Source organism: Cupressus sempervirens, chromosome 9, assembly GCF_028749045.1.
Source record: "Cupressus sempervirens isolate cs-2001-9-10 chromosome 9, ASM2874904v1, whole genome shotgun sequence".
NCBI lineage: Eukaryota > Viridiplantae > Streptophyta > Pinopsida > Cupressales > Cupressaceae > Cupressus > Cupressus sempervirens.
In genome coordinates, this window is record NC_143126.1 from 309,160,325 (window position 1) to 309,172,433 (window position 12,109).

The window sequence follows — 12,109 nt, forward strand, 5'->3', positions numbered from 1 at the left end:
TTGAGACCCAAATTTACTTTCAGCAATAGTTTCTAGGTTTTTAGCTACTCCCTAATTTTATCTTAAGGGGGGTAAGATATTGCCTTATTAATTAAATCATTTTGATTTAATTATTAAGTCACTTATTATCTCTAGATTACTTAAGCTAAAATTTGGGCATATAATAATTAATTTTTTTATTAATTATTATCATACTACCTAGGTTAGTTTCTTGTTAGGGTTTTGATCTCCTTTATGAGGATGGTCTCTCTTTGTAATTCATTGATTCACTTTTGATAATAGAAATCTCTCTTTTTTATCATCAATAATGTCTCATCTATGGATCTGTGAATTTCAGCCTCCATATCTTTTGCTTCTCTCTTCCTGCAACAAGTGTTTGCATGCAGGTGATTCTTGGGAGTTGTGGGCTTGATCTTTCATCAAATTCAATAGATGAAGCAGATGTTGAAGGATATTGGGATATCTAATTTTCAGAACCTATTATCATACATTGTTATAACACAAGTATAGTGAGTATATATAAGAATCCTATGTTGCATTCTAACACTAAGCATGTATTTATTAAGTATCATGTTTTGAGAGAGAAAGTTGCAAAGAAATAAATAATATTGGAGTATGTAAGTACTAAAGAGAAGATTGTAGATATATTTATGAAGCCTTTTCCAAAAGATACATTTGATTACTTGTGAGGTATGCTTGGGGTTATGCCCCTACCTACTTCTAAGTAGATGATGCAAAGATTGCATCGATCCAGTGGTACAAAGCACTATTGTTTCACTAGATTCAATGTTGATGCTTCTTGTATGGGGGAGTATTTGAGATGAGAAGAGTTAGCAAGTACTCTTGGTAGCTATTGAATAGTGTCTTTAGACACTCAAGTTGATTAAAGACTTGGAGCAGATGATTGACATAATGAATCCTTTGTCATTGATGTCAATGGGGGAGAAGTATGCATGAAAAACATCTCCTGTGAATGGAGAGAGAGAAGTATACATCTCCTATGTATGAATGGAGAGAGATTACATAGAAGACATCTCATATGGGGGAGGAGTATTGTTGATGAGGAGAAAATTTGAATGAGATTTGTTCTTGAGAAGTAGAGTGTGAACAACTAATGTTGATCCTAAGAAACAGATGTGGGCAGAGTAGTGTTCTAGTAAGTTTCAAATTTGATTGATGAAGAAGATTTGAAAAGATGAGAACTTAGCAATAGCAGAGTTTATTTTGGTATTCTTGGAACATAGATTTTTTTCATCTATGTTGTCATCAATGTCAAAGGGGGAGATTGTTAGCATGAATGTTGATGATATGCCTTTGTGGGAGTATTCTAAGCATTGCTAAAACATGTGGGAGATTTTTAGCATGATTGCCATGTTGCATTCATGATTGTATTTTTCATTGATGTCAATATAGTATTGTTTCTATGAAGACTGGCAGAGTAACAAATAGGGAACGAGGTCATATGGATGGAGTGTTGAAGATCAACTAAAGCATAGTTAAGGCATATTATACACTATGTCCTGATGAAGTGGTTTACTGTGCATACAAAAATTCAAAGACATACAAAAAAATATTTATGATTTATAGAGAATAGTATACAGACAGAGTACCTAGGAATACTGATGACCTAAGAATACTCATGAAGCTTATTTGATTTCATAGTTTGAACTTGAGAATACTAATGAAGCATGAAAAGATGAATCGTAGATTAATATTATGAAGGAAGAGCTAGAATTGATTGAAAACAACAATACATGGGAATCATTTCCTAGGCCTAAAGACAAGAATGTTCTAGGAACTAAATGAGTATTCAAAATAAGATGAATGAGAAAGGAGAAGTGGTAAGAAAAAAGGAAAGATTGATATGTAAATGTTATTCATAACAATAAGGTATTTATTTTTAAGAAACATTTTCTCTTGTAGTAAGATTAGAATCAAATAGACTATTTTTGGCATATGTAGCTGGCAATTTTTTTTTAATGTATCAGATGGATGTCAAATCAGCTTTCTAGAATGGAGAACTGGAGGAAGAAGTATACATTAAGTAGCCAGATGGATTTCCATTGATAGAACAAGATGGTATTGTATACAAATTATAGAAATCCCTCTATGGATTGAAGTAGGCACCAAGAGCTTGGTATGTGAGGTTAGACAAAAGCTTCCTAAACTTGGGACTCAAGAAGGGAAATGGGGACAATAAGTTATACCTAAATAATAGTTAATTCATATGGTCTATTGATTACTGAAGTATTTGTGGGTGATATCATGTTTGGAGGAAATGATGAGGTGATTAATCATTTTTCTAATGGAATAAAAGGAGATTTTGATATTTCCATGATAGGTGAGGTGAAGTATTTTTTGGATCTGCAAATAACTCAAAGTAAAGATGGTATATTTATATCTCAAACTAAGTATCTCAAGGAGTTACTAGTAATATGTCAAATGAAATTGAAATCTAGTTTGAATACCTATGGTTATAGGTTGTAAGTTAACTAATAATGATGATTCCCCTAGTAGTGTTTAGATGAGATATAGATCTATGATTGGAGGCTTATAGCCTTTGACTCATACTAAGGATGGCATAGCTAATGAATTTGGTATTGTGACAAGATATCAAGAAGATCCTAAGGAATCACATATATTTGTAGGAAAAAAAATATTTATAAAATGCTTGAAGGGAACTTTGGAGTTTTCTTTATGGTATGGTAAATCAAATGATTTCACAATATATTCTAATATGTATGCATATTCGACAAGAATATTGATGACAGGAAAAACCAAGTGGTGGAGTATTTTTTCTTGGAGGGAGATTAGTTTCATGGTTGAGCAAGAAACAAGATTGTGTATCACAATCTATAGTAAAAATAGAATATATAGTAGCAAAAAATAACTATAATCAATTAATGTGGATGAAACTAATGTTGAAGGATATTGGTGTAACCTTCTCCAAAAAGCCTATCATTATGCACTATGATAATACAAGTACAATTAATATGTCCAAAAAGCTAGTTTTACATTCAAAGACTAAGAATATTGTAATTAAGAAACATTTTTTGAGAGAGAAAGTTACTAAGGAGGAAATTAGATTGGAGTATATAAGCACTAAAGAGAAGGTAGAAGATATTTTTACTAAACCTTTAGCTAAGGAAATCTTTGAGTGCCTCAGAGGTGTGCTTGGGGGCCCCATCCTATAAAGAGTAATTGATCTAGATATGCATCAGTCCAGTATATTTAAATAATATTTATTCATCTGGACATGATGCTCAGTATTGTTCCTTAGGGAGAGTGGTCGCATAGTGAAAATATAGTCTTAGAGCTATTATCAAATAATTTTTGGCTTAACATTGATTGTTGGCACTTGACACTATTTTTGTTGCACATTGAATTAATATGATGTGTGTACTTCAATGATATTACCATTAAAGGGGGAGAATAATTTGATGAGATTTTTTTATTTGGCATAGTATATCATTTTCCATTGATGTCAAAGGGGAGAAGATTAGTGAAAAATCTTTCATCAAGGAAGGTATTGTTAGAAAGTAAAGTTTGCCAAGATAACTAAGAGGGGGGGTGTATTAGTTGTGCAATTAAAACAACTCTCAATATCTTCATTAATTCTGAAACTTGTAAACAATATATGCAACAACCGTAGAAAGATAACCATACACAATAACACCATATATGTTAACTAGGGGAACCCTCGATTAGAGGGAAACCCCTAGTGGGGATATTACCCACAAGATGATATAATAATATAAAAGTTCTTTGTGAAAGGATAGACCCTATTAGTAATCAATGAAATACATTTAGTACATATGAGTCCATGTTATGAGACTTTGAATCCCTATTAGGATATTCCAACCCTATTAGGAGTTATGCCAACACTATTAGGAGTTATGCCAACCCTATTAGGAGTTGAAAGGAAGAAAAATGGACCCACTGTCCAAACAGCTTTAGTACTATCCTCACTAAATAATACAAGTGTACATCACCAAATGTCCAATAGTAAATTATCTTTCTAGATATAGTTCCTTGTAAGCTTAATGTGCCTCAATTGCACCAATCTTTTCTCTTATCCAAAATATGTCCAAATGAAATCTCACACAATATAATACATATCACATTATCTTCACCAGGTAACTCTCTTAAGTTTGCATCTCATAAAAGTGATCTCACTAATTACAAAATCTACACTAGATACATATCCACGAGGAAAATGACCTTTCCTTTAGACCAAGTCCTAAAAATATATATTGAGTCACCCTTGAGGCTTTCCCAATTTACAATAATAATATAGGACCAACTTAAGATACATGTTACATTATAATATTACATCTTTTCACAATTACAAGTAATCTATTGGCTCATACTCTTCATAACTTCCCACACACTGATCATCTGAATGTGCAAGATTAACCAAAGCATCTTCAACATGTCTTCAACCTCTATCTACACTTTTCTCAACCATAATCCATCTCTATTATGAGATCAAATCCAAACATCAGTACCCACTTTCTAGAAATGTTGTCTGAAAGATTCATTCACTAAATTCATCATAACTCTATCCAGACTTCATATTTTAGTGTGCGCTCTTAGCGAAAGCATCTAGAAGTACTCTAGAACATAATCCCACATGTGCATAAATTGATCTTCAATCCTAGAACTACAAGAAGCCAAACTTTGTATGTTGCTTTTAATCTTCACAGAATAACTAATATGTTGACATCAATGACAAATTTTGTCATGAATGCAACTCATAATCACTAAAATACCTCTCCAACACTACTAGGATACTCCCACATAGGAATAGCATCAACATTCATGCTAACAGGTATAAAGTATCAAAATTAATCAGGGAAGGTATATGTACAAAAGGTCCAAATTTTAAAGATTGTAAATGTTGAGGATAATCAAAAAATTGTATTTTTTTGTTTAGTTTTTTATTGATTTTTTTTACCATATATTTCTAGCAATCCCATAGGGGGAGATTATTAGGAATCGAGGTAATTTTTAGCAATTGGATGAGTTGTTGATTCACTTTATTGATGACAAATATGTTCTTATGTTCATAGCAAATACATATTTTATATATCACAAGTTTTGTCATTGACTACAACATATGTTCTTATATTTAGTGCACCTTCAACAACCTTCTTGGTATCCTTAGCATATTTCCTTGCATCCTTAGTCTCTCTATTACCTTCAATGTCTTTGCACACACTGATGGCCTTGATTTCAATTTATTTTCTCAATTTTTCAATATCCGTTGTCAACTTCTCATTGTCATTCATTAGATCTATGATTGACTTTTCTAATTCCTCATATCTACTAGCTTATGGCATTCGGTTAATGAAGTATTTTATTTCACTCTATTTCTCATTTAGTTCCTTCTTTGTTTCAAGAGAACTTTTCATTTTGGCCCCAAGTTCACTAATTGCCTTGTTTGCATCTTCAACTTGTCTTTTATACATGTATATCTCCATGTTATCTTTTGGGGAGCTTTTCCTTAAGTGGTTAAGCTTCTCTTCTTTACAAACAAGGCTTTGATACCAATTATTAGTATTATGAGTACAATGGGGGATGAGCCATTATTGAAAGGTAGCCTATCAATTTAACCACTAATCTAAGAAATGTGAACAACTTAAAAATAAAGTGGATAATTGATATAGTAGAGTAAAGGTAAACAATGTCAAACATCCACAAAATAAGCATACATGACACTAATTTTTATACATGGAAACCCTCGGCTAGATGGAGAAAACCATAGTGGAGATGGCACCCATTATCCCTTCACTACAGTAAATGGGTTTTCCCTATTAGGAGATACAAATACTCTTTCTAAGGATTCACCATGTTAGGAGTATTTTTACACTATTAGGAGTACAATTAGATCTATTAGATTTACCTTGCTAGAGTATTTAGAACACCATTTGAGTGTCCACCCTATTAAAGGATTTATTTAAAAAACTCCACCCACTTAAGGGATTTCTCTTACTACAATTATTAAGAAACAACATGTTAAATGATCTAGATGTAGCACTCCTTGTATATCAGATCCAATTTTTTATATACTCACTAACACTTTTCTCTACTTTAATATCAATCCTAGCACACTAAAATCTCTTCACTAAACTCATCCAACAACATCACATTAAAATACCAAAAATAATCCTTTATAGCAACATCACTTTTTCCTCTTAATAGACACAATTCATTCAAATTTAATCCTTGGTTTTCATTTGCCACATTCATTTCACATATCTCGATGCCATAAGACATTTTTATTGATTGCATCAATTATTCTATTGTTTATATGATATTTCCTTAAGAATGGTCAAAACATGTTTGGCCACTTCAAAAACTTCTTTTAAAGTCTTCTCCTCTTATTTATTTCAATCTTTAATTTCCACCTCAACATATCCTCATCCATTATGACATGTCAAAATACCATCTAATCTTAGTCAACAACTCATAGTGATCATTGTTTATCAATTCAAGATCATTAACTCAAAAACATAAGATGTTCATTCTATAATCATCTTTTTTTGGAGATCCTCCTCCATCTATCATCATATTGGGTTGCAATCCTAACTTGAGTTCCTTCTAATCATACATATGTTATTCCTATAATTGTACCACCTAATTCTTACTGCACTCCAAATGCCACCACAATAGCCTCATACTCTAATTCATGTTGTCCACTGGTCACAGGACTTAGTTGATTCACCTTTTGTTGATTAGGTTCACTACTTACCAATCATCTTCTTAGCTCATTAGTCATTCCATTCACTTTTGATAACTAGGTTTCCATCAATGACAACCAAACATATCACTACATCTTACCACTTGCTAATCTAATTACCACTCATCATAATACCAATATTTAATTCTATCCATGATTTGGCTTTCGTAAACTTTACCAATATTATTTTCTATGGTGTCAAGTTTTAGTTGCAACCTCTTTTCCTTTTTATATTTCTAACTACATATCATATACATGCATTCTATAGAAGGATTGTCATTCTTTGCATTTTCCATTGGTTTAACGAAAGGATATCTTAACATCGAATCAATTTTAAAATTCCTAAATAGATCCAATTCTCACTCCTTTTTTTATTTGGATTTTATTTTCTCTTTTTTACATCATCCTTTACAAAATTTCCACTTAAGTCAATTATCTCACTCTTTCTACCTTAGGTATCTACTACAAAATCTTCTTCAAATTCATCATCATCTAAGATATCAAGTTCATCACCTTCTTCAATGTCTATTGTAGGTTGAATGATTCTTATATTTGTTGCTTGTGATGATGTACCTTCTTGATTTTCACTATAAACATTTCTAATGCCCAAGTACAAAGTTTAGGTTTTGTGTTTTATCAGCCTCTCTTGGCCTTCCCCATACAAAGGAGTCTTACCCTTCTTCATGTTTGACATATCCAACGAAATAAAGGATGTAAAAAATACTTACTTTTTTACAAGAAATAGTAAACTAAATGCTTCATTGATCCTCTAACCTACAATCTACATGTTTGAGGTCTTCTAAGTGAACATTGACCAGTCCCTGCTCAACAAGAATGAGCTAAAAATCACAAACAAATAGAGATGAATTTAGAATGATCTTATAACACTTCAAAAAAATGATCACTCACCTTTAGATTCTTAGTGAGTAGCATTAGAAGTCACCAATGCAAGCAATAATGATGCTTGTTCATATTCTGAAACTTTTCTATTGATCCAAATTGAGAGCTTATAACCAATCAAACCATGTAATAATAATCTCATCTTTGATTGTATTTATATCAATATGTATTCAGAGAGTTCAATGGGAATTTCAAATAGTATACAAGTATTTCAAAAATCTCACTTAATTCTAACACATCTTACATAATTTTGTAGGTGATTACAGACTATCAAATTATAATAAAATTGGTAAAAATTATGGTGAATTAAGACACTCTTTCAGAAAATTTCAAGTGAATTAGGTCCTCGTGCAAATAGATATTTTTATGGTTGTTGCAAATTATAGTTGTCAATTATGACATGCTTTCGAAATTGTAGGTGAAAATATTAAATATAGCATTTTAAAACATAGATTCTAATTGAATAAAATGATGGGTGAGTGGGAAGTACATTTAACTGAAAATTTTATAAAGTTTGGGCAAAATTATCACCCCATTTGGTACTACTTATTTACTAGTTGACAAGTATTAGTCACTAAAGTTATCCTTGTTCATGATAGCAAGGATCTTAGGATCTTGTGACCCATCTTCTATCTCATCTTGGGTGCATTGGGCTTGAGTATTTTCTAAGGAAAAATCATCACTAGGAGGAGGAGGTAAGGTAGATCCACTTCTAGATGGTCATGAGGGAAATATTTTGTGGGGCAACCTATAGGAATGTGCATACATGATTAAAGGAATGTTCATCTAATATTCATGCAATTATAAATCATTTTTAGTGCATCAATTGAAAATATGAAAATTTAAATGAAATATAAACATAAATTTGATCAAAATATCGTCAAGTACAATAACAACAACAACTTAACTTATTTTATTGTTTAACATATACTTAAGTGATCTGAAAAAATAAATAGAAATGTGTAAATATAATAATAAAAATAAATAATTAGAAGTCAATCATATAAATAAATTACAATAATAATACAAGAAATAAATATATAAAGCCATAGATAATGAAAAAAGATTTCACATCGCTTGTTAATCTATCAATATAAACATGCTTGTGCTTATTATTCCTAAAATCTTTCGCGTTATTTAATTCAACTAAATGAGTAGATTTCAAATTCTTGGAACCCAAACTAGCAGAAGAATGAATCATTGGCCCTTGGGTTAATGTTTATTTCAATTTATGAATCGCTTAAGGATAAAGATAGGTTTCTTTAGAACACCTTAGAGATCTAGTGACCCTTTTATTTGGATATGATGCTCAGTATTGTTCCTTAGGGGGAGTGGTCGCATAGTGAAAATATAGTCTTAGAGCTCTTATGAAATAATTTTTGGCTTAACATTGACTGTTGGCACTTGAAACTATTTTTGTTGCACATTGAATTAATATGATGTGCATACTTCGATGATATTACCATCAAAGGGGGAGAATACTTTGATGAGATTTTTTTAATTTGGCATTGTATATCATTTTCCATTGATGTCAAAGGGGAGAAGATCAATGAAAAATCTTTTATCAAGGAAGGTATTGTTAGAAAGTAAAGTCTGCTGATGCAGGAGCATCCAGAGGTATAAGGGCAATCCTGTGTCACCCAAAAAAATGTACTTAGACTTAGTTTCTATTTTATGTCTTTACATTTTTGGATACCCATTTGGCTCAAATAAAGGTTCCAACTCTCATAGTTCAACTATCAATTCATTTAAAAATCCCGAAAAAATAGGAGCATGCAATTTGACCATCATTTTGGTGACCTAGAAGGTGTGACTTGGCTAGATGAATGTAATCGAGATTTAGAGCATTCCAGAAAAAGAATCAGGTCAAAAGGCCCCACGGTTTGAAAGTTATTGCAGTTTTTCAAGTTTTGGAGACCCCCTAAGAATGCTTCAGAGTCAAGTTTGGGGCATTAAATGACCTTGAAAAGGGTCGAAAAATGGGGGACGAGCGAAGCTGGTCCATAGGGCTATAGAGCGCTTCGAGAGCTTTCCAAAAATGTAAATGGTTCGTCAATCAGAGTTACGGTTCAAAAGTTATGCCTCCCGGAAGTTCGGCTACCGTTTCTGGATTCTTCTAGAATTGCACCGACTTCTAACGCAGCTTCCGGAACCTTCTATCTTGTCGGTGGATGCCTACTAGCACTTTCTAGAATGTACTCCTAGTCCTTAACCCTCCGAGGTCTATTTAAGGAGGTTTCTGGCATTGTAAAAGGCAGTTCGGATTGGAGCTTGAGAGGAGGTGCTAAAAGGAGAAATATTCTCCAGATTTATGCTATTGTAAGCCCACAGGGCATGTTTTGAGTTTATTCTCTCTGCACTGTTTGTACCAGCTTATTTTCTCAGTTGATATAATTTCCCCTTTCTATTGTGTCTATTCTGGTTGTTGGGTTGTGTCCCCATCAAGTGGTATCAGAGCGGGTTTTCTTGAGTGTGTAGACAGAGCGCCGACTGTGAGGCAGTTTGCACCAGGACTGTGTGGTTGTGGGTTCGAGTTAGAAGATGCCTCCACGAAGAGAGCGTGGTGGAAGGGCTAGAGCTGTTGATCCTGAGGAGGTTAGAGCCCTCCAGAGGCAGGTACAAGCATTGCAAGAGGATCTTCGTAGAGGAGCAAATATTGCCGCAGATGACAATAGTGAGGATGACAATGAAGAGGAAGTAATGGAAGTTGACGGGGAAGTTCTGAATCCTGTAGAGGAAAGGCTTTTTAGGGCCATTTCTAGGTTTGGGAAAAGACCTACAATTGAAGTGGGTATATTTTCGGGGAATTTGAAACCAGATGAGTTGATCGATTGGATCAATGAACTGGACGAATACTTTGAGTATGAGGATATAAGGGACCCAGATAGGGTTAAGTTTGCAAAGGCCAAACTAAAAGGCCATGCCAAAATCTGGTGGCAAGAGATTCAACTGGAAAGACTTAGAAGAGGAAAGGAGAAGATCACAAGATGGGATCGCATGGTGGACAAATTGAAGAAGCAGTTCATTCCTGTGGACTACGAGCTTGATCTGTTTAAGAAGATGCATGGGTTAAAGCAAGCAGGAAGATCAGTCCAAGAATATACAGAGGAGTTTTACCGACTCATGATTAGAGCAGGGCATGCAGAAGCAAATAAGGAGAAGGTTGCTCGTTATATCAGTGGGTTACGACCTAGCATCCAGGAAGAACTAAGTCTGGTAAGAATGACCAGCGTTGAAGAAGCATACCAGTTTGCCCTACGAGTTGAAGAGAAGCTGAGTAAAAGGTTTGAAGGAAGACAAAGAGGGCGCGGTCAAGGAGGAAGGGGAAGCGGTAGATCATCTGGAGGCCGCAATGAAACTCAAAAGAAAAATGAAGATGAGGGTACTAGCAGGAACCAGAGGAATGAGGGTTTCAACTGCTCCCGTGATCAAGACTTTGGAAATCAAAGAGGAAGAGGTAGAGGACGTGGACAAGGAAGAGGAGGCTTCCGTGGTACCTGTTTCCATTGCAATGAAGAAGGTCATTGTGCCTTTGAATGCCCTCAACGACAAGGAAGGACAGATAGGAGAGCTGAGGGCCAAGCTAGGGTTGCTCATGTGGATGAGGATGCACAATCATCACATTCAGAGGATGCAGAAAGAGGAGAGACTTTGGTAAATGAAAGAGTCCTACTAAGTGGTGAAAATGAACCAGGACAACGGAGGAGCTTGTTCCGTACCAGATGCAAGTGTGAGGATAAATGTTGTGATGTGATCATTGATGGTGGTAGCACTGATAACTTGGTATCTGAAGAGATGGTCTCTAAGCTGAAGCTCAAGAGGGAGAAGCATCCCCAGCCCTATCGGATTTCTTGGGTAAAAGATGATCATAAGGTCCTGGTAAGTGAACAATGTTTAGTAAAATTCAAAATTGGGAGTTACCATGATGAAGTTCTTTGTGATGTTATTTCGATGGATGTTTGCCATCTATTGTTGGGTAGACCATGGCAGTTTGATAGACATGCAATACATGATGGACATGCAAACACATACTCTCTGACAAAGGATGGAGTTCGCCACAAATTGAAGCCCATGAAAAAGGAAGGTGAAAAGGTATGTAGCAGTGCTAGGATTTGTCTTGTTGATGGAAGGAAGTTTTTAGATGGCATGAAACATCAGCGCATGTGCTATGCTTTGATTCCTAGAAAAGATAAAGAAGGTAGTAGTGAAATACCATTTGAAGTTTCAAATTTACTAGGAGAATTTGGAGATATTATCTCTGATAATGTTCCAGATGGATTGCCACCAGTAAGGCAAATCATTCATCAAATAGATCTAATTCTAGGAGCTAGTTTGCCTAACAAGGCTGCTCACAGGATGACTCCTACTGAAACAGAGGAGCTAAATAGACAGGTTCAGGAGCTGTTGAGGAAGGGCTTGATTCGAGAGAGCCTGAGTCCATGTGCAGTACCTGCAGTACTCGCACCA